General features: G+C 40.6%; 1 pseudogene across 1 annotated transcript in view; it reads right to left on the reverse strand.

Moving 5' to 3' along the window:
- Window positions 1-20036, reverse strand: part of LOC122680750 — a 96912-nt pseudogene that overhangs the window by 69001 nt on the left and 7875 nt on the right. The window contains exons 3-7 of the transcript XR_006336771.1: window positions 10127-10432; window positions 9731-10048; window positions 5507-5599; window positions 5116-5430; window positions 3713-4025 (exon numbers count right to left, since the gene is read on the reverse strand). The product of XR_006336771.1 is annotated as an antigen WC1.1-like (transcript). The remainder of the gene's footprint in view (window positions 1-3712; window positions 4026-5115; window positions 5431-5506; window positions 5600-9730; window positions 10049-10126; window positions 10433-20036) is intronic.

Raw genomic sequence — 20036 nt, forward strand, 5'->3', positions numbered from 1 at the left:
TCAACAGTTCTCTACCATCAAAGAACTATGAACATTTATGTCTAAATTTGAAAAGGAAACTTGAAATCTGGCACAAATCCATAAGAATCTCTGATGTGTTAAATGATATCCTCTGTAGGGATACCCTCTATATAAGTAAATGATATCCTCCTATAGGAGGAGGAGCCTCCACTTATACTAACCTAGTGCAAAATAATGTCTCACACTCTTTATATAGAAACAACTCCACCCAGGAAAGTACATCCTCATTTTTGTCCCTGCCTCTCATAGCCTTCCTGTGCAAAGGGAGTGTGTATGTGGCTGTTAGCAAATGTTTCACTGTTAGCAAATAATTCACTTACAAAACGTGAATTATGAAAAAATCATGAGGATTTATTTTAACTGGGGTAATAAATAAAGCTATTTTAGTGTCAGGTAAGACCACTGGAGAAGAAAAGAATAGTAGAGATTTCGGGAGGATGGGTAGTTGTCTCAGTCTCCTCTAGCCCACACATCCCCTACTGTCCCTCCGATCAGACACCAGCTTTCTTGGAACTTTCCATTCTCCCAGCTGGTGGGCAATGAACTGACCATATCTGAGCAGATGACTCCTGCATCCTTGTTATGATCACAGTAGTGCTTCCCCCAGCCCTGGAAAGGGCAGTTCCACACGTGGCACTCCTTTCCTGTGCACCTCACGCTGTCCAGCCAAATGGGCCCAGATCCTGCCCCAAAGGAGGAAGAGACAGTGGCATCAAGGGCTTCTTCACAGCGCAGCTGTCTGCACACCACGCGGGCATCATTCAGGTCCCAGCGGTAATCACAGATGGTGCCCCGGGAGCCCTGGTCAAGGATCTCCACTCTCCCGGAGCAAGGACCGCCCCCGTCCACCAGGCGGAGCTGTCTGCTACCTGAGGAGAGAGAAATGGGACAATGGGGTGGTGACCGGGTTGTAAAGGGTCTTCTGTTCTGTGGGACCCTCACCTGAGCAGTAGGGGGCGCTCTCCTCTGAGGCTGCAGACCCTGCTGGTTCTGATACGGAGTCTTTGCACTGGTGCAGAAGGCAATGGCACCTCACTCCAGTACTCTTGCCTGGACAATGCCATGGACGGAGGAGCCTGGTAGGCTGCAGTCCATGGGGTCGCTAAGAGTCGGACACAACTGAAGCGACTTAACAGCAGCAGCAGCATTGCACTGGGGCAGCAGCTGGGTCTGGTTTCTTATATCAGTGGTAAGAGAATTAATAAGGTTGAAAAGTAGGAGGAAAAAACCAAACAGGAAATAGTAAGCTGAAAACACAGTAGAGAGTACTCTGAGAAAGAAGGTGTTACAAGGTCATATCAGAGGTAACATTATGATCTGTAAAGTTGTGCACAGCACCTGAGAAGGACCTACAGGAAATGCCGGTCTCTATTCCCGCAGCAGTTAAGTGAGTTCAGAGTCACAGGAATGAGCCAGCAGCTGGATGGATTCCTTACAAACCACACACACTTTGATGCCATTGACCTGAGAGTTAAAGGGGTTGATTAAAGAGAGTGGCCTCATCAGAAGCTTCAGGTAGCAGTCATGAATCCTTTACCATTAGAATCTTTCTCCTTGGTACAGTCATTCAGAACTGAAAAACAAATGGATTCTGTGATGTTTTGGTTTACCCCAGAATATTTCATTTACAGTTCTAAGCTTCAGATTTCAGATCTGGATACCTAGTTTTAAAAAAATGTGATCTCTTTGAGTAGATTGAACAACTTTGCATTAGAGATGATGTCAGGTAACATTGACATTGACCAGATTCCACTGGGAATCAGAGAATGTTGCTTCGTCTCCCCCCAAAATATAATCCCTCCTTGGACTCTGTGTCAAGAATCTCTGTTATTCAAATTTTGGAGTTATGTGATCTGGAGGGGGAAATAGTGTGTATGTATGCTTAGTCACTTCAGTCATGTCCAACTCTTTAAGACCCTATGAACTGTACCTCACCAGGCTTCTCTGTCCATGGGATTCTCCAGGCAAGAATAGTGGAGTGGGTTGCCATGCCCTCCTCCAGGGGATCATCCTGACCCAGCGATCTAACCAGTGTCTCCTGCATTGCAGGTGGATCCTTTACCACTGAGCCACTGGTGAAGCCCTTCTGGTTCTACCACTGAGCAGGAATAAGTTATATTCCTGCTCTGAAAGCCCTTGAACAAATAACATTAACAGACTCAATGTATTCTTCTCTCTTTTTATACATAAAAGTGTCATAAAGAAAGGTTAAATAATGTCCATCAGTGCTACACTTTAAGTAAATAATGAAGTAGAGAATTAAACCTAAAATTTTCCACTTCCAGGGAGAATGGAGGAGTTCACAGCAAGCCAATGTGTCTTGCTGGGTCTGTTACAGCATGATGCTGTTACACCATCACAAATAGTAAAATTAATTCAGATAAATAAATAAATTTGAAATTAGGTTTTGAATATACTATAAAATTGTTTACAGAAAATAAAACTTGATTCAATGTTATTTTGAGATGAAGAATGGTGTTTGAAACATTGCACTAAAGGCAGAAATCAAAAAAGTAAAACATTACAGATTTGATCACATAACCCCCCATACACATATACAACCTTAAAAATATATGTAAAATATGGGGGAAATCTTACAAAAATATTTAAGAAAAACAGTAAGTGATGTTTGTTTATAAAGAGTTCCTATGAATAAATAAGAAATTTTAACACATTCTAGAGAAAAAATATTGTCATGAAAGATATCTTAAGGCAGTAATATAGGAAAGAAGATATTTTTGTATATAGTGTTTATGAAAGTCACTCAGTCATGGCCAGCTCTTTGCGACCCCATGGAGTATAGAGTCCATGGAATTCTCCAGGCGCGAATCCTGGAGTGGGTAGCCATTCGCTTCTTCAGGGGGTCTTCCCAACCCAGGGATCAAACCCAGGTCTCCCACATTGCAGGCAGATTCTTTGCCAGCTGAGTCACAAGGGAAGCCCAAGAATACTGCAGTGAGTAGCCTATCATTCTCCAGTGGATTTTCCAAACTCAGGAATCAAGCCAGGGTCTCCTGCATGGCAGGCAGATTCTTTACCAGTTGACCAAACAGGGAAGCCCTTATGTGGATTAAAAAACATGATGCTATGAAGAAAATAATATTCTCTTTTAAAATTAAGTATTTATTTGGTTGTGCTGGGCCTTAGTTGCAGCATGCAAATTCTTACTTGTGGGATCATAAGAGACAAATTGTAACTGCATGTGGTGATGGATATTACGTATGTGTAGTGATGATTTACCAATATGTACAAATACATAAACACTATGTTGTACACTTAGAACTGATATAATGTTCCGAGAATTACGTCTCAATTTAAAATGTTAACAAACAAGGTTGGAATATGTGGATTAAATTAGTTTCATTCTTACCTCATTTAGGCTTCTCTGGTGGCTCAGACAGTAAAGAATCTGACTGCAGTGCGGGAGACTCAATTGCGATACCTAGGTTGGGATGATCCCCTGGAGAAGGGAATATCAACCCATTCCAGCATTCTTGCCTGGAGAACCCCATGAACAGAGGAGCCTGGCAGGCTACAGTCCATGTGGTCACAAAGACCACAACTAAGCAACTAACATTTTCACTTAATATCATTTTGTGGACCCAAATTAAACTCATCATTTAGATTTTAAAATATCAAATCTCACTGCATCCTACAGGGTTGGTACAGACACACAGAAATAGTAAGTCACCTTCACACACAATATAGGCTTCCTCCTTTGGAGAACATGAAGCATAATCCCAAGGGTCAGAAGGACAGGGCCAGAGAGGTGTCAGTTTTCTGACAGCAGATTCCATCTACGCACTTGGGTCTGGAACCTTCCCTGAGACCAACAGAAGAGTTGAGGGTTCCACTGTCCCCACAGTCAAGCTGTCTGCAGATCATGGACACAGTGATGTCTTCTATGGGGCTGTGGCAGACACTGCCCCAGGTCCCGTTGTAAAAAACTTCCAGCCACCCAGCACACTGGTGGTCCTCACTCACCATCCTGAGGGCCAGGAACTCTAAGGTTGAAAGTGGAGGATACAGGACATAATAAAAACTTTGCTGGATGTTTTAGGTTTTCCTTTCTTCTAGAAATGGTGAACATTCATCTCTGACCTTATTCAAGAGATACCCACTAGATGACAAGACTGACATTGCCTCCCTTTTAACTGACTTTGTCCATTTGTGTCTATCTTTCTATTTCTACCACAATGGTGTAGTGGATATGAACGAGAGGAAGACCAAACTGTGTGGGTGCTAGTCAGGGAGGGAAGCTGAATCCTGCTTCCTGATGAAATCTTTGAAGAGTATGTCAAAGGGATGTGATGTGGATATTAGGGAGATAGGGATAATAATTAATCCAAAAATGTCCACATCTGAATCTCTGCAATCTGTGAATATGTTACCATACCTGACAAAAGGGATTTACAGATGTGATTAACGTAAGGACCTCGGGATGGTGAGATTAAGCTAGAATATTGTATTAACAATATGAGCCCAGTCTAATCACATACTTAGACCCACTATCCTTAAACATGGAATACTTTTCTTTGCTCTGGCTAAAGAGAAAGAGGTGACTCTGGATAATGGTTGGAGGCCTGCAGCATTGCTGGTCTGATAATGAATGAAGGTGCTGTAGGTGGTTTCAAGAAGTTTGAAAAGGCAAGAAACAGATTCTCCCCTAGAGCCGTAAAAGTGATGCAACCCTGCTGAAGCCTTGATCCCAGCCCACTGAGATCCCTGTTGGACATCTAAGCTAGAGAAGAGTAAGGAAATAAATATGTGTTGTTTTAAACCACTAATTGGTAAATTGTTAGGGAAGCACATGGAAACTAGTACCGTGGGTTTAAAATTTTTGTATGTAACTGGAGAGAGAGCCCTGCTTTCAAGAAAAACTGTAAGAAACGGCTCTGACAGGAAACACTGCTGAAAAGAAAGAATAAGATCATCAGCTGCTGCAAGAGAAAGTGAAAGTACCTCATCTTCACGACTGCTGTAAAGACAGGCTTCATGGGAGGAAGCCTCCTTCTCTGGTCTTTTCAGCATTTCTCCCTCAGGGCTCAGACCCCGTCCCCCTCCTCCACCCTATGGACAGTGTGCAGCGCAGACCTGAGCAGATGACCCCCGCATCCTGCTTGTGTCTGCAGTCGTGCCGCCCCCAGCCCCGGGAAGGGCACCTCCACACGTGGGACTCATTTCCTGTGCAGTTCAGGTCGTCCAGTCAGATGGGCCCTGATCCTGCCCCAAAGTGAGCAGACCCCGTGGCATTGAGGGCTTCTCCACAGCACAGCTGCCTGCACACCACATGGGCATCGTCCAGGTCCCAGCTGTCATCACAGATGGTGCCCCAGGAGCCCTGGTCAAGGATCTCCACTCTCCCGGCACAGGGACCGCCCCCATCCAACAAGCGGAGCTGTCTGCAGTCTGAGGAGAGAGAAATGGGACAATGGGGCGGTGACCCCAGGGTTGAGAAGGGTCTTCTATCCTGTGGGACCCTCACTTGAGCAGTAGGGGGCGCTCTCCTCTGAGGCCACAGAGCCTGATGGTTCTGACATAGAGTCATTGCACTGGCGCAGCACCTGGGTCTGGTTTCCTGAAGAAACAACAGTAATCAGAAGTCTGGAAGGGTTGAAGAGCAGAAAACTGAATTAAGGAAAATAATGACCTACTGATGGAGCCTAAGATGAAAGCTGTGACCCAACAGTAAAGTTATCATGCTCTTAGTGTTCACCTTCTCCCTGGAGAGTTCTGCTTCTGACAGTACCACAATTTCTGTTTTAACCCAAGTGTTGCTGTAAGAATGAGTTAAGTAAGTTGTGTATCCCTAAATTTATCCCTGTGTTGTGCTTAGTCGCTCAGTCTTGTCCGACTTTGTAGCCCCTTAGACTATAGCCCATCAGTATCCGCTGCCCATAGGATTTTTCAGGCAAGAATACTGCAGTGGGTTGCCACGCCCTCCTCCAGGAGATCTTCCCAACCCAGGGATCAAACCCAGGTCTCCTGCACTGCAGGTGGATTCTTTACCATCTGAGCCACCAGGGAAGCCCAAATCTATCCCTAAGTAAAAGCAAAACAAAATTCTTTCTGAAGGATTTCTACAATTTCTTCAACGTGTGTCTTTAAAACAAACACTTATATAAAATAGATCTCATGAAAAACGGAAAAGAAAAAGGAGACGTTAGAAAGAATTTCCCAGGGTTTTCAGCTGCTAGAGTTACCTGACGAGAATATATATAGCCACGGTTAAAGTGCTTATGAAATTAATTGACAAAATGTGTATCTTTGCAGAGAAATTATAATAAAAACCAGACACTTCTAGAGCTGAAAAACTTGTTAGCTGCAATTAAGAACTAAAGAATCAGTGTAGCTGTACATTAGCACAGCATCAAGTAGAAACATCAACATGCAAAATCAGAGGACGTTCTTCAATTAATTCAGGTCACATAGCAAGAGTTCTGGTTATATTGTTGTATGGCAGTTTTTCCAAAAATCCTTGGTTCACTTCAGTTCAGTCCCTCAGTCATGCCCAACTCTTTGTGACCCAATTAACTGTAGCTTTCCAGGCTTCCCTGTTCATCACCAACTCCTGGAGCTTGCTCAAACTCATGTCCATTCAGTCAGTGATGCCATCCAACCATCTCATCCTCTGTCATCCCCTTCTCCTCCTGCCCTCAGTCTTTCCCAGCATCAGGGTCTTTTCCAATGAGTCAGCTTTTCTCATCGGGTGGCCAAAGTATTGGAGTTTCAGCTTCAGCATCAGTCCTTCCAATGAACACCCAGGACTGATCTCCTTTAGGATTGACTGGTTGGATCTCCTTGCAGTCCAAGGGACTCTCAAGAGTCTTCTCCAACAACACATTTCAAAAGCATCAATTCTTCGGTGCTCAACTTTATTTATGGGCCAACTCTTACATCCATACATAACTACTGTAAAAATCACAGCTTTGACTAGATGGGCCTTTGTCAGCAAAGTAATGTCTCTGCTTTTTAATATGCTATCTAGGTTGGTCATAGCTTTTCTTCCAAGGAGCAAGCATCATTTAATTTCATGACTGTAGTCACCATCTGCAGTGATTTTGGAGCCCAAGAAAATAAAGTCTGCCACTGTTTCCATTGTTTCCCCGTCTATTTGCCATGAAATGATAAGACCAGATAGCATGATCTTTGTTTTTTGAATGTTGAGTTTTAAGTCAGCGTTTTCACCCTCCTCTTTCAATTTCATTAGGAGGCTCTTCAGTTCCTGTTCGCTTTCTGCCATAAGGGTGGTGTCATCGCCATATCTGAGATTATTGACATTTCTCCTGACAATCTTAATTTCAGCTTGTGCTTCATGCAGCCTGGTATTTCACATGATGTGCTCTGCATATAAGTTAAATAAGCAGGGTGACTATATACAGTCTTGACATACTCCTTTCCCAATTTGGAAACAGTCTGTTGTTCCATGTCCAATTCTAACTGTTGCTTCTTGACCTGCACACAGATTTATCAGGAGGCAAGTAGGTGGTCTAGTATTTCCATTTCTTTAAGAATTTTCCACAGATTGTTGTGATCCACAAAGTCAAAGGCTTTGGAATAGTCAATAAAGCAGAAAGAGAGGTTTTCCTGGAACTCTCTTGCTTTTTCTGTGATCCAACAGATGTTGGCAATTTGATCAGTATGAAAAGGTAATACTTAGTAGCTGAAGAAAAAAATATGTACTTAATTTTGCTTATGACTTTGGGTCATTAATCAGGAAAAAACTCAGTTTGGCAGTCTTTCAGTAGGGTCTTTCAGTGCTGCAATTAGATGTCACCTGGAGCTGAAGTCATTTAAAGACTTGACTGAACTCTGGTTCTGTAAGGGAATTCCCAGAAGTGTCCTAAGGGTAGAGGAACATCATGCCTTCAACTGAATTCAGAAAGAATTTACATATTCAAGAAGAAATGGGGCAGAAGGGGAACAGAGAAGGAAGGATACATGCACACAGAGAGATTAAAGCAAAATATTGACACTAACATTTAGAAACCCAGGTAAAGGTCATAAAGGAATTTTTATATTGTTTCCCCAACATTTTTATGTCTCAACATACATTAAAATAGAAAAAATTAAAAAATGAAAACAAGTCAAAGAGAATTTATTGCCAGGACACTGTCAGAAAAATACTCATAACATCAAAAATAAAATACCTAGGAGATATCCTAGTAGAAGATGGACAAAATCTCTGAGAGAAATTCAGGATCTAACTGAATGGAGGGATGTATTATGTCAATGATTTGGAAAACTCAACATTGTCAATGTCAATCATCCTCAAATTTCTATGTCTACTCTCAAACTCTTAAATCTAATCTCAATGAAAATACCCTTAAGCTTCTCTTTTGGTGAAAATAACAAGCTGATTTCTAAATTCATACAAAATACAAGCAACCGAGAATGACCAGCACAGTTGGTAAGAAAAGCAATGATATTAGAGGAGTTAATATAAAGTAACTCTTGTAAATTAAAATTATTCAGACTCACTACAAAGTTTGAAACTCTGGGAGATAGTGATGGACAGGGAAGCCTGGTGTGCTATAGTCCATAGGGTCACAAAGAGTCAGACATGACCTAGCCATTGAACAACAGCAACTACAACGTTATGATAATTAAGAAAATGCAGTATTGGTGCAAGGACAGACAAATGATAATATGGAACAGAATAGAGAGTCTCAAATAAGACAGACATAACTGGTCTTCTGCTTATAACAAAGGCAGCACTGCAGTGGAGAAGAATCTTTTCAGAAAAAGATTCTGAGTCAGTTGGATGTCCACATGAAACCTGACCCTTATCTTACACAGATATCAATCCCAGAAGGAATGCATAATATGCAAGAGGAATATAATAAAAATTTCCTTAAGATACTCTTAGAGGATGTTTTTACAATCTTCAAGTAGGCAAAATTCTTTTTTAAAGGATATAAGAAGCATTAAATGTACAGAAAAATGTTGATAAGTTATATTTACATAAGATTAAGAAATGAGTTCATCAAAGGACACCATTTGATGAAGAAAATGAAAATAAAAGACCAAGGGTTAAACATGGAAAATAAGTAAAACAATTTGCATCCAAAGACATTGTCATGGTAAGTTGTGATATCATATTTGTAAAAGTCAAGAACTGGAAATAACTTAGACTTATACTGTCAGTAGAATGGATCAGTACATAGCAATGTGATCGTTCAAAGCATACTCTACAGTAATAAAAAAAAAAAAAAAGAAGTGCTACAATATACAACATCATGTGTGAATCCCAAACATAATTTTGAGTCTACGAAATTAGATACAAAAGTTGAAACATACTGCATCATTTTATATAAAGTTCAAACATTGATAAAGCTCTTTATGTTAGTAGAAGTTAGGTAAGTGCTTTTCCCTGTCGAGGAGGGAAGACACAGTTACTAGGGGCAATAGTGACTGTGGTGCTGGGGACATTCTCTTTGTTGCTCTGGACTGGGGTTCATACTGAGGGCTATACTTACTGCTCTTACATTGTTTTCTATGATTTTATGTAAGCAGGATGTTGCTTAAAAATATATTATTCCCCTTCACACTTCTTTCCCTGAACTGAAAAAATGAATGAACAATGAGACGATGCATATTTCACCATGAAATATCTGACTTTGAAGCCCATTTAACCTCACTGTCTGCTCTTGGAGACATTTCACCCTAGGAGCATCCTGAGTACCAGTAGCCCTTCCCTCTCTCTTACCTGAGCTGATCACAGACGCCGTGTTGCCATGGGAACAGTCAGGACCACCCAGGGCAGTCACAGGGCAACTCCACAGGAAAGACTCTGTCCCCAAGCGGTGAAATTGGGCTGTTAGGATCTGATCACCTCCTTCCACCAAGTGTGGTCCTCTGGGAGTGGAGATGGTGACTCCACAGCTAAGGTGATGACAGACAACATTGGCATTGGCCAGACTCCAGTGGGAGGCACAGAGTGCTCTCCATCATCCAGAAATGTTCATCTCCACCTGCCCCTCACACTGAGAGGAGCCATTTGTCATGAGCTGGACTTCTGAGTACGCTGGTAGAAGAAGACAATTTCAGCAAAATCACATGAACAGGGTGTTCACAGAGATGAAAGGCCTGATGTGCATCTCACCTGAACAGACAACCTGAGCAGCTCCACTGTGCTGACACCTGCCCCCTGGACAGGGCACTCTGGGGCAGACCCAGAGTGGCTCCTCCCCCTCACACCTGAACTCTTCAGCCCAGACCCGGCCTTCTGACTCTCTGAAGGGCACATGTCCCAGGACAGACACAGCCTTGCCACACCCCAGCTCTGCACAGATAACCTGGGCAGTGGGGAATGTGAAGTTCGCATCAGACACTGGGGTCCAGGCTTCTCCAGAACACACCTCTACACCCCCTGAGCCAGGTCCATCCCCTCCAGCCAGATGCACAAATCCTAAGAGGAAACAACAACAAAACCAGTGAGTGTTCATGGTACTGACTTGGCAACTGGAAACCGCACCTAACAGGCAGTGGAGTGAAAGTTTTTCTTTTTAGGAGTGAAGCATGCAGAGAGTCTTTGACAGTTAGTGTCATAATTGAATTTTCATGAACAGGTTTCTGAAGAGAAATCCAGAAGGATTACAAGGTCAGTTCGAAATGGTTGAATCTCAAGAACATACACTTTAAGACTGGTTAGAAATGTGAATTCCTTGGTCTAGGAGCCTGGAAACTACAGAGCCCAATTCAGATCATTGGAATGGCTGAACACTGGAAACACATGTTGTAGCATTGGTTGGAGAAGTGAGTTTCTCATTTAGGACTTACAAACAGATCCAAGGACGCTGTATAATATGCAGGCACTTAAACACAGAGATATGCAGACCAGAAGCCACCCAGAGGGATGTGGGCTATGAGATTAGACCGCATCCAGACAAGTTTAGAAAGCTTTCATGGGACTCGTGGGGCTAATATTCTGACCAGTTTTCTCTCCCAGGAGCTAGTCCTCAAGTGACTTAGGTTAGGGAGAGTCCTGAGGCTGTATCCATGAGGGCGTGCCAACCTGAAGATGGATGACAGCTCCAGAGAAGAATATGGACACTATCACTAATTCATGTTTATGTCATCACATCTTGTCTTTCTGATACTTTTTCCATGCCAAAAATTCCATGAGTTTCTATTTTATTTTTGATGCTTTTTTTTCCATTTATTTTTATTAGTTGGAGACTAATTACTTTACAATATTGAAGTGGTTTTTGTCATACATTGACATGAATCAGCCATGGATTTACATGTATTCCCCATCCCGATCCGCCCTCCCACCTCCCTCTCTACCCGATCCCTCTGGGTCTTCCCAGTGCACCAGGCCCGAGCACTTGTCTCATGCATCCAGCCTGGGCTGGTGATCTGTTTCACCCTAGATAATATACATGTTTCGATGCTGTTCTCTCGAAACATCCCACTCTCGCCTTCTCCCACAGAGTCCTAAAGTCTGTTCTGTACATCTGTGTCTCTTTTTCTGTTTTGCATATAGGGTTATCATTACCATCTTTCTAAATTCCATATATATGTGTTAGTATACTGTATTGGTCCTTATCTTTCTGACTTACTTCACTCTGTATAATGGGCTCCAGTTTCATCCATCTTATTAGAACTGATTCAAATGAATTCTTTTTAATGGCTGAGTAATATTCCATTGTGTATATGTACCACAGCTTCCTTATCTATTCGTCTGCTGATGGGCATCTAGGTTGACATTTCTCCAAAGAAGACATACAGATGGCTAACAAACACATGAAAAGATGCTCAACATCACTCATTATCAGAGAAATGCAAATCAAAACCACAATGAGGTACCATTACACGCCAGTCAGGATGGCTGCTATCCAAAAGTCTACAAGCAATAAATGCTGGAGAGGGTGTGGAGAAAAGGGAACCCTCCTACACTGTTGGTGGGAATGCAAACTAGTACAGCTGCTATGGAGAACAGTGTGGAGATTTCTTTAAAAACTGGAGATAGAACTGCCATATGACCCAGGAACCCCACTCCTAGGCATACACACTGAGGAAACCAGATCTGAAAGAGACACATGCACCCCAATGTTCATCGCAGCACTGTTTATAATAGCCAGGACATGAATTTCTTCAGTGACCTCAGTGGGAAGGAAAATGAGTTAAGAAAAGGCAGAGAGTCATAGAGAGAGAGTCCCAGCCATCTGTCTTGAAACCCTGGGATCTGTCAAAGAATCTGGGGGTGAGTGTGCTCTCAGTGGTAGTTTACCAGAGTTTCCAAGTTTTTCATCTGAAACAGGACTCATAGAAAATGCTAAGGGCTGATAATAATTGATTTTAATACTATCATTGTACTGATTCTAACCACAGAAAAATATGCATTCTTCTCAAGCACACATGGAATATTCTCTAGGCTAGGTTACAAATAAGCCTTAACAAATTCAAAAATATTAAAACAATTCCAAGTATCTTACATGACCATAATGGAATGGAACTAAAATTCAATAATGATCAGAAAACAGGAATTCATCAATATATAAAAATTAAACCACACACTCATATTTTAAGATTGTTTTCCTATTTCTATAAAGAATGTTATTTAGATAGGAATTGAATTAAATCTGTAGATCACTTTGAGAAGTATAAGCATTTTAACAATACTAATTCTTTCAGGCCAGAAACACAGAATGACTTTCCATTGATCACATTGTCTTCAATTTCTTTCATGAATGTTTTACAATTCTAAAAGAAGATGGCATGTTGCCAATAAGGAGGAAGAAGAAGGAGAAGGAGGAAGAAATGAGCAAACAAGTCATAATTTGGAGAGTTCCAAGTTGAAAAAGCCTCAGTATGGATAAATATGCAAATATGTGTGGCAAACACTTGTTGAATAGGTTGTTAGCATACTACATCACCCTCTGCTCCTCCCATCTACCACCTAAACTGCTATCCTTTCTCATTTCTCCCACTTCAGACAAGCAAACACCATTTTAAAAGATACAGGTGGATGGAAAAGCAAATCAGAAGAAGCAAATCTGCTGAAGAAGTAGGATGTAGGTGGGGTATATGGCATGCAAGGTGGGATCAAGGAAGTTTTGAAACTAAAGGAGGAAAACCAAAATAAAAGTTCATCACTTGGTCATCAAAGGAACACATTTGAACTGAATGAAGATAACCCAATGAAAAAACTTTATTTAATTCATCAAGGATAATTCCCTGATTTCTGGGTGTGTTCTGATTATTTATTTCTAAAGTTCTTCCTGGTAAAGGACTGCTTAGTGATGCCCAACATCCAACCAAAAAATTATTAGAACTTCCAAAAGAGAAAAATGTAACCCGTAACACATTTTTTAAAAACAATCATTTATGGGAAGACCCAGAGGGATAGGGTGTAGAGGGAGATGGGATGGGGGATCAGGATGGGGAATACATGTAAATCCATGGCTGATTCATGCCAGTGTATGGCAAAAACCACTACAATATTGTAAAGTAATTATCCTCAAATTAATAAAAATAAATGGAAAAAATAAATAAATAAATAATAAAAAAATAAAAACGATCATTTAAAGCAGCTTCAGAAATTACAGAAATGATTGAATTGGCTTAAGAGATCTTTAAGCCCCTAATATCAATATGCTTAATGAAGCATAAAAATAAACAGGGAAAATACTAGGAAAAATAAACAAATGAGACTTCTGAAACTGAAAAATATAGTATTGGAATGAACAATTATTTGGTTTAATTACACAAGAGACTAGACATTGCAGAATAAAAGAATTGGAAAGTAAAACACAGCAGTAGAGACTATATAAAAATTGAACCAAGGAGAGTAAAAAGGCAGAAAAATATGAGTGGAAATTCAATGGCATGTAGGATAATATCAAAATATATAAAATATGTGTATTTGGAGACTCAGAATAAGGGATGTGCAGAAAAATATTAAGAAAAGATAAATGACATTTTCCCAAAGTTATTGAAAACTGTAAACCCACTGGTCCAAAAACCTAAACAAACCCCAAACAAGATTATGAAACCATTCTCAGAAAACTTGACAATGTAATTACCGAAATTCATTGGTAAACAAACAAACAAAAATGTCTTAAGAGCCATGAGGGAAGTTTAACACTTTATATAAAGGGAAAAAAAGGTTAAGTATTATTTACTGACTTTTTCTTGGAGGCAATGAAAGTCAGATGACAATGTAAGAACATATTTAAAGTATTGGGGTTGGGCATTTGTTACATTAAAATTAAATCAGCTATGAAAATACTTTTCAAAACTGAATGATAATTAAAATGATTTCAGGTAAATGAGAGATGATAGAATTGGAGGCCACCAGACACACACTACACAAAACTGCCTCAGAAAGTTCTTCAAGCTCAAGGGAGATGACAGCAGATGAAAACAGGGATCCTCTCAAAGCTGCAGAGACTGTGATAAATGCTGACTCTCTATTAGAAGGTTTAAGGCAAAAATATTAGCAACAAACTATAAGAGTTGTAATAAACTTATAAGTAGAATGTATGACAAGCATAGCACCAAAGACAAGAAGAGGGAAGTGCAAGAAAAATATAGTGAGAGACATTGCATGTTGTGACATTATATCATTTCAAGGTAGAATGTAATTAAAGATTAATAATTCAACATTGGCCTTTTCTGGTGGTTCAGTGGTGAAGACTCCACCTGACAATGCAGGAGACATGGGTTCAATCCGTGGTCTAGGAAAATCCCACATACCACGGAGCAACTAAGTCTGTGCACAACAACTAGTGAGCCTGTGCTCTAGAGCCCAGGGGCCACGACTACTGAAGCTTGTGCGCCCTAGAGCCTGTGCTCCAAAGAGAGGCCACCACAGTGAGAAACTCGTGCTTGCAACTAGAGAGTAGCCTCTGATCTCTGCAACAAGAGAAAAGCCCAAGCAGCAATGAAGACCCAGCCAGCAAAAAGTAAACATTATTTTAAAAATTTAAAAAATTAAACATTATAATCACCTTAAAATCTGATACAATTAATAAACCAATAGAGTATTTAAATTAAAATTATAAAATATAAATATAAAATATACTCAAAGATTAAAATAAGAACAAAGATATAACATATAGCAGCTGCTGCTGCTACTGCTGCTAAGTCACTTCAGTCGTCTCCGACTCTGTGCGACCCCATAGACAGCAGCGCACCAGGCTCCCCAGTCCCTGATTCTCAAGGCAAGAACACGGGAGTGGGTTGCCATTTCCTTCTCCAATGCATGAAAGTGAAAAGTGAAAGTGAAGTCACTCAGTCGTGTCCGACTCTTAGCGACCTCATGGAATGGAGCATACCAGGCTCCTCCATCCATGGGATTTTCCAGGCAAGAGTACTGGAGTGGCTTGCCATTGCCTTCTCCGACAAATAGCAGGCAAGTACACTTAAATCCAATTATATCAATAATTACATTAAATTTAAATAATTTAAGTACTCCAAATAAAAAATAAGATAGTCAGACCAGATACCAGATACATATATAAGACAAAACAAGTCTACAAACTTATATGTGTTTAAATATAAACACAGAAACATATTAAAGAGACAAAAATTACATACCATACAAACACAAATCAGAGAAAACTGTATATAATATCTAAGTTAATATCATACAAAGTCAGACTATAAGACAAAGAATTCATTCAGAGAAAGAGAAACATTTTATGATAAGAAAATACAAAACTAATTATATAGTATTGAAACTGGTGGGTTAAAAATAAAGTGATGCTTAGAAGAAAATTTAGAACCTTGATGCTTCCTTGATGATTACATTAGAATAAAAATAGAAACAGAAGAAAATGATCCAAGATTCCACCTCAAGAATCTACAAAAGCAACAACAATCATAACTGAAAAAGAGGAATGAAAACTGAGTATAGAAATCAATTGAGAAGAAAGCAAATATGCAGTCAAGAAACTCAATAGAGCCCATTAGTGATTCTCTTAAAAAGAACATTAACACTGATAATCTTCCAGCAAACCAATTAAGGAAAACAGAGGGAACACATTAACAGCACCAGTAACAAAAGGAGGAATATCATTGCAGATCTTCCCAACATCTAAAGATATGAGAGATGAACCAGTGTTACTAATTTGAAATTTTTTTTGTAAAATGGGCCAAGTCCTTAAAAACACATTACTTGTGAAACACAACTCACCAAAATCTGATAGAAAAAAAAAGGAGAAAAATATGAGTAAACTTATTTGTTAAATAAACAGAATCCATATTATAAAAATTTTCCACTAAGAAAACTGCCAGCTACAAATGCTAGCACTTCCACAGAGCTCAGAAATGACTCCCACAACAAGATAAAGGAAGAGAGGGAGGGAAGGAATGAGGGCAGGAAGGAAGTGTCACACAGAGGCTGTGGTGAACCTATGAATTAACCTCCATCTTTCCAACCCTCACCTCCTGCAATCCTTGCGTCTTCATCCCCTCACCATTTTGCACTTCAGTACTGTAGTCCCTGGTGGCTCAGAAGATAATCAAGACTCTGCCTGCAATGCAGGAGACCCAGGTTTGATCCCTGGATGAGGAAGATCCCCTAGAGAAAGAAATGGCAACCCACTCCAGGATTCTTGACTGGAGAATCCTATGGTCCATGTGGTCACAAAGAGTAGGACAGGACTGAAGCAACTTGGAATGCTTCCACCACAGTCCTTCACAATTTGTGTGTCCCCTTCCAAATCTTCCACCTGAACTCCATGAAATTTCCTCAGTATTTCAAACAAGCTTCTCTACATTCTCCTCTGGTCATTGTTTGCACTCTAGATTTCTCCTAAACACAGTACTTCACTTCCAGCAATCCCCTACTGAGGCTGAAATTTCTCTTCCATGCCTGACTCCTAAGGATGAGCAGAAGAAACTCCAAGAGTTTTGATTAAGATAATGAAAAGACATGCTATTCTAATCTTATTTCTGCTACATCACCACCACTTTGACTTATCTTCACATCATTAAAATATGTCTAAAAATACAGAAAAGACAGACCAGGGGGAGGAAACTAACGACAAAAAGAGAAATAGAAGAAACTTGGAACCATTCATAAAAATGTGAGAGCCTAAGTTAGAGCAATGGTAGTCAGGGAGTACAAACCACAATTAGGGTTTAAATATCAGAGCACTCTCCAATTCTCTACTTTTAAGTATATCTTAATTGGAATGAATAACAAGACATCAGTTTTCTTAGGATAACATTGGGAGTTCTAATTTCACACAAAGTTTCAACATCACACACTCCATTTTCACTCAGATACTGATTTATCAAAATATGGTGGAGACACCTGTAGTGTTTCCACAAATTTATCTACAGCTGGAACCATGATTAGGACATAGTAAAAATGAGGAAGGTTACTTGAGATGCCAGAAAACAGGTTTGTTTAAAACAAAAGTTTCTAACTAAAATTCAAATTCACCTTGAAAATAATTATTTTTAATAAGAATGATAAAGAGAATGGAACAAAACATTTTGAAGAGATAGATAGATTTATGACATAACTGCTGTAATGGTTTCACAAATGCATACTTATCAAGCAGTTTTGTATGTCAGACATACCTCAATAAAGTACTTTTTAAAAAGGAAAAGAATTGTTTCCTTAAGGGCCTCAACTAGAATCATCAAAGATCTGCTGAAGGTGAGATTAGAAAAGAGCACTTTTCCATTGATCTTCCTGTACATAAACACGCAAGAGCTGGTTGGCTGTGGCTATTAAGGACCTTCTGCGGATGTCCTCAGGGCTCCCCTGTCTCACCATCCCATTAGATGGGGTGATACTATCCTAAGACAAGCCTTCTACCTTAGGGTATTCACTGTGATAACTGACAATATCTTCTTCCAGTCCAGTTGTTCTGATGTGATTAATAACCTGGACATCCAATCTGTAATTGTGATAACAACTAGAAGCATCTCTGTCAAATATTGTGAGCACCCACTCACACCCTAGTTTCACTGCTGTCTTTCCTGCATCCACCTTGGCATAGGTCAAAGACACTTAGATAGCACTGAGTACTTCTTAGGAGTCACGTCAGGTCCCCTTAGCTTCAATTCAGTTCAGTTCAATTCCTCAGTCATGTCTGACTCTTTGCAACACCATGGTCTGCAGAATGCCAGGCCTCCCTGTCCATCATCAACTCCTGGGGTTTACTCTAAGTCATGTCCATTCAGTTGGTGATGCCATCCAACCATCTCATCCTCTGTCATCCCTTTCTCCTCCCACTTTCAATCTTTCCCAGCATCAGGGTCTTTTCCAAAGAGACAGTTCTTCCCATAAGGTGGCCAAAGTACTGGAGTTTCAGGTTCAGCATCAGTCCTTCCAATGAATGTTCAGGACTGATTTCCTTTAGGAGGGACTGGTTGGAGCTCCTTGCTGTCCAAAAGACTCTCAAGAGTCTTCTCCAACACCACAGTTCAAAAGCATCAATTCTTCGGTGCTCCGCTTTCTTTATAGTCCAACTCTCTCATCCATATAGGACTACTGGAAAAACCATAGCTTTGACTAGACTGGTCTTTGTTGGCAAAGAAATGTCTCTGCTTTTTAATATGCTGTCTAGGTTGGTCATAGCTTTTCTTACAAGGGACAAGCGTCTTTTAATTTCATGGCTGCAGTCACCATCTGCAGTAATTTTGGAGCCAAAGGAGAAAAAAAAAAAAAAGGCTGTCACTATTTCCACTGTTTCCCCATCTATTTGCCAGGAAGTGATGGGACTAGATGCTATGATCTTAGTTTTTGAATGTTGAGTTTTAAGCCAACCTCTTCACTCTCCTCTTTCACTATCGTCAGGAGGCTCTTTAGTCCTTTGCTATCAACCATAAGTGTGACGTCATCGGCATCTAAGGTTACTGATATTTCTCCCGGCAATCTTGATTCCAACTTGTGCTTCATCCAGTCCAACATTTCGCATGATGAACTCTGCATATAAGTTAAATAAGCAGGGTGACAATATACAGCCTTGACCTACTCCTTCCCTGATTTGGAAACCCTCTTTTGTTCCATGTCTGGTTCGGACTGTTGCTTCTTGACCTACGTACAGATTTCTCAGGATGCAGGTCAAATGGCCTGTTATTCCCATCTGTTGAAGAATTTTGCAGTTTGTTGTGATCCACACAGTTAAAGGCTTTGGCATAGTCAATAAAGTAGAAGTAGATGTTTTTCTCGAACTCTCTTGCATTTTCAGTGATCAAACGGATGTTGGCAATTTGACCTCTGGTTCCTCTGTCTTTTCTAAATCCAGCTTGAACATCTGGAAGTTCACGGTTCATGGACCACAACCTTGTCTAACTCAATGAAACTATAAGCCATGCCATGTAGGGCCACCCAAGACAGACGGGTCTTAGTGGAGAGTTCTGACAAGATGTGGTCCACTGGTGAAGGAAAGGCAAACCACTTCAGTATTCTTGCCTTGAGAACCCCATGAACTCTTAGCTTCACTGCCTCTTATATGTGATGTGCTTCAGCTACTGTGTTGTAAACTTCAAGACTTCATTTCCCTGCTCCCTCAACATCACTGCAAATGTGGTGTGAGCTCCCCATTCGGTTCATCAGGTATACCACAGTGATGAGACTTTCCCCTGCCACAAGTCCCACTTCTGGCCTCCTCTGGCTGTTACCTAGGGACATTTAAATGCACCACTGAATTTCTCTCACACCTTTTCCTTGTGCAAGTGCACCATGACTTCTGGTATTGTCATCTGTCCATGGGTCTTCACATGCCTTTTTAGGGTAACCATTGCTTGGTTGATCCTGTTCTATTGGCACATCACCCACATACCAACCTGATGGAGTGTGGTGACTCTGACTTTTAGGACCTATGAGGATGATAAACTTTGTTGCCTACAAATCTCCTATGACACCCCCCCACAACAATGAAGCCACACCCTACTGATCATTATGTCAAAGAATACAGAACAATTACCATGCTGAGACTGTGTCACAGAGGTTGAATCCAGAAGCTGAATCTGTATGAAACTTTTGACCTCACCTCTGCCTCCTGTGACACATCAAAGACCCTTCACCCAAGTATATTCTAAAG

Source organism: Cervus elaphus, chromosome 22 (genome assembly GCF_910594005.1).
Source record: "Cervus elaphus chromosome 22, mCerEla1.1, whole genome shotgun sequence".
In the NCBI taxonomy this organism is placed as follows: domain Eukaryota; kingdom Metazoa; phylum Chordata; class Mammalia; order Artiodactyla; family Cervidae; genus Cervus; species Cervus elaphus.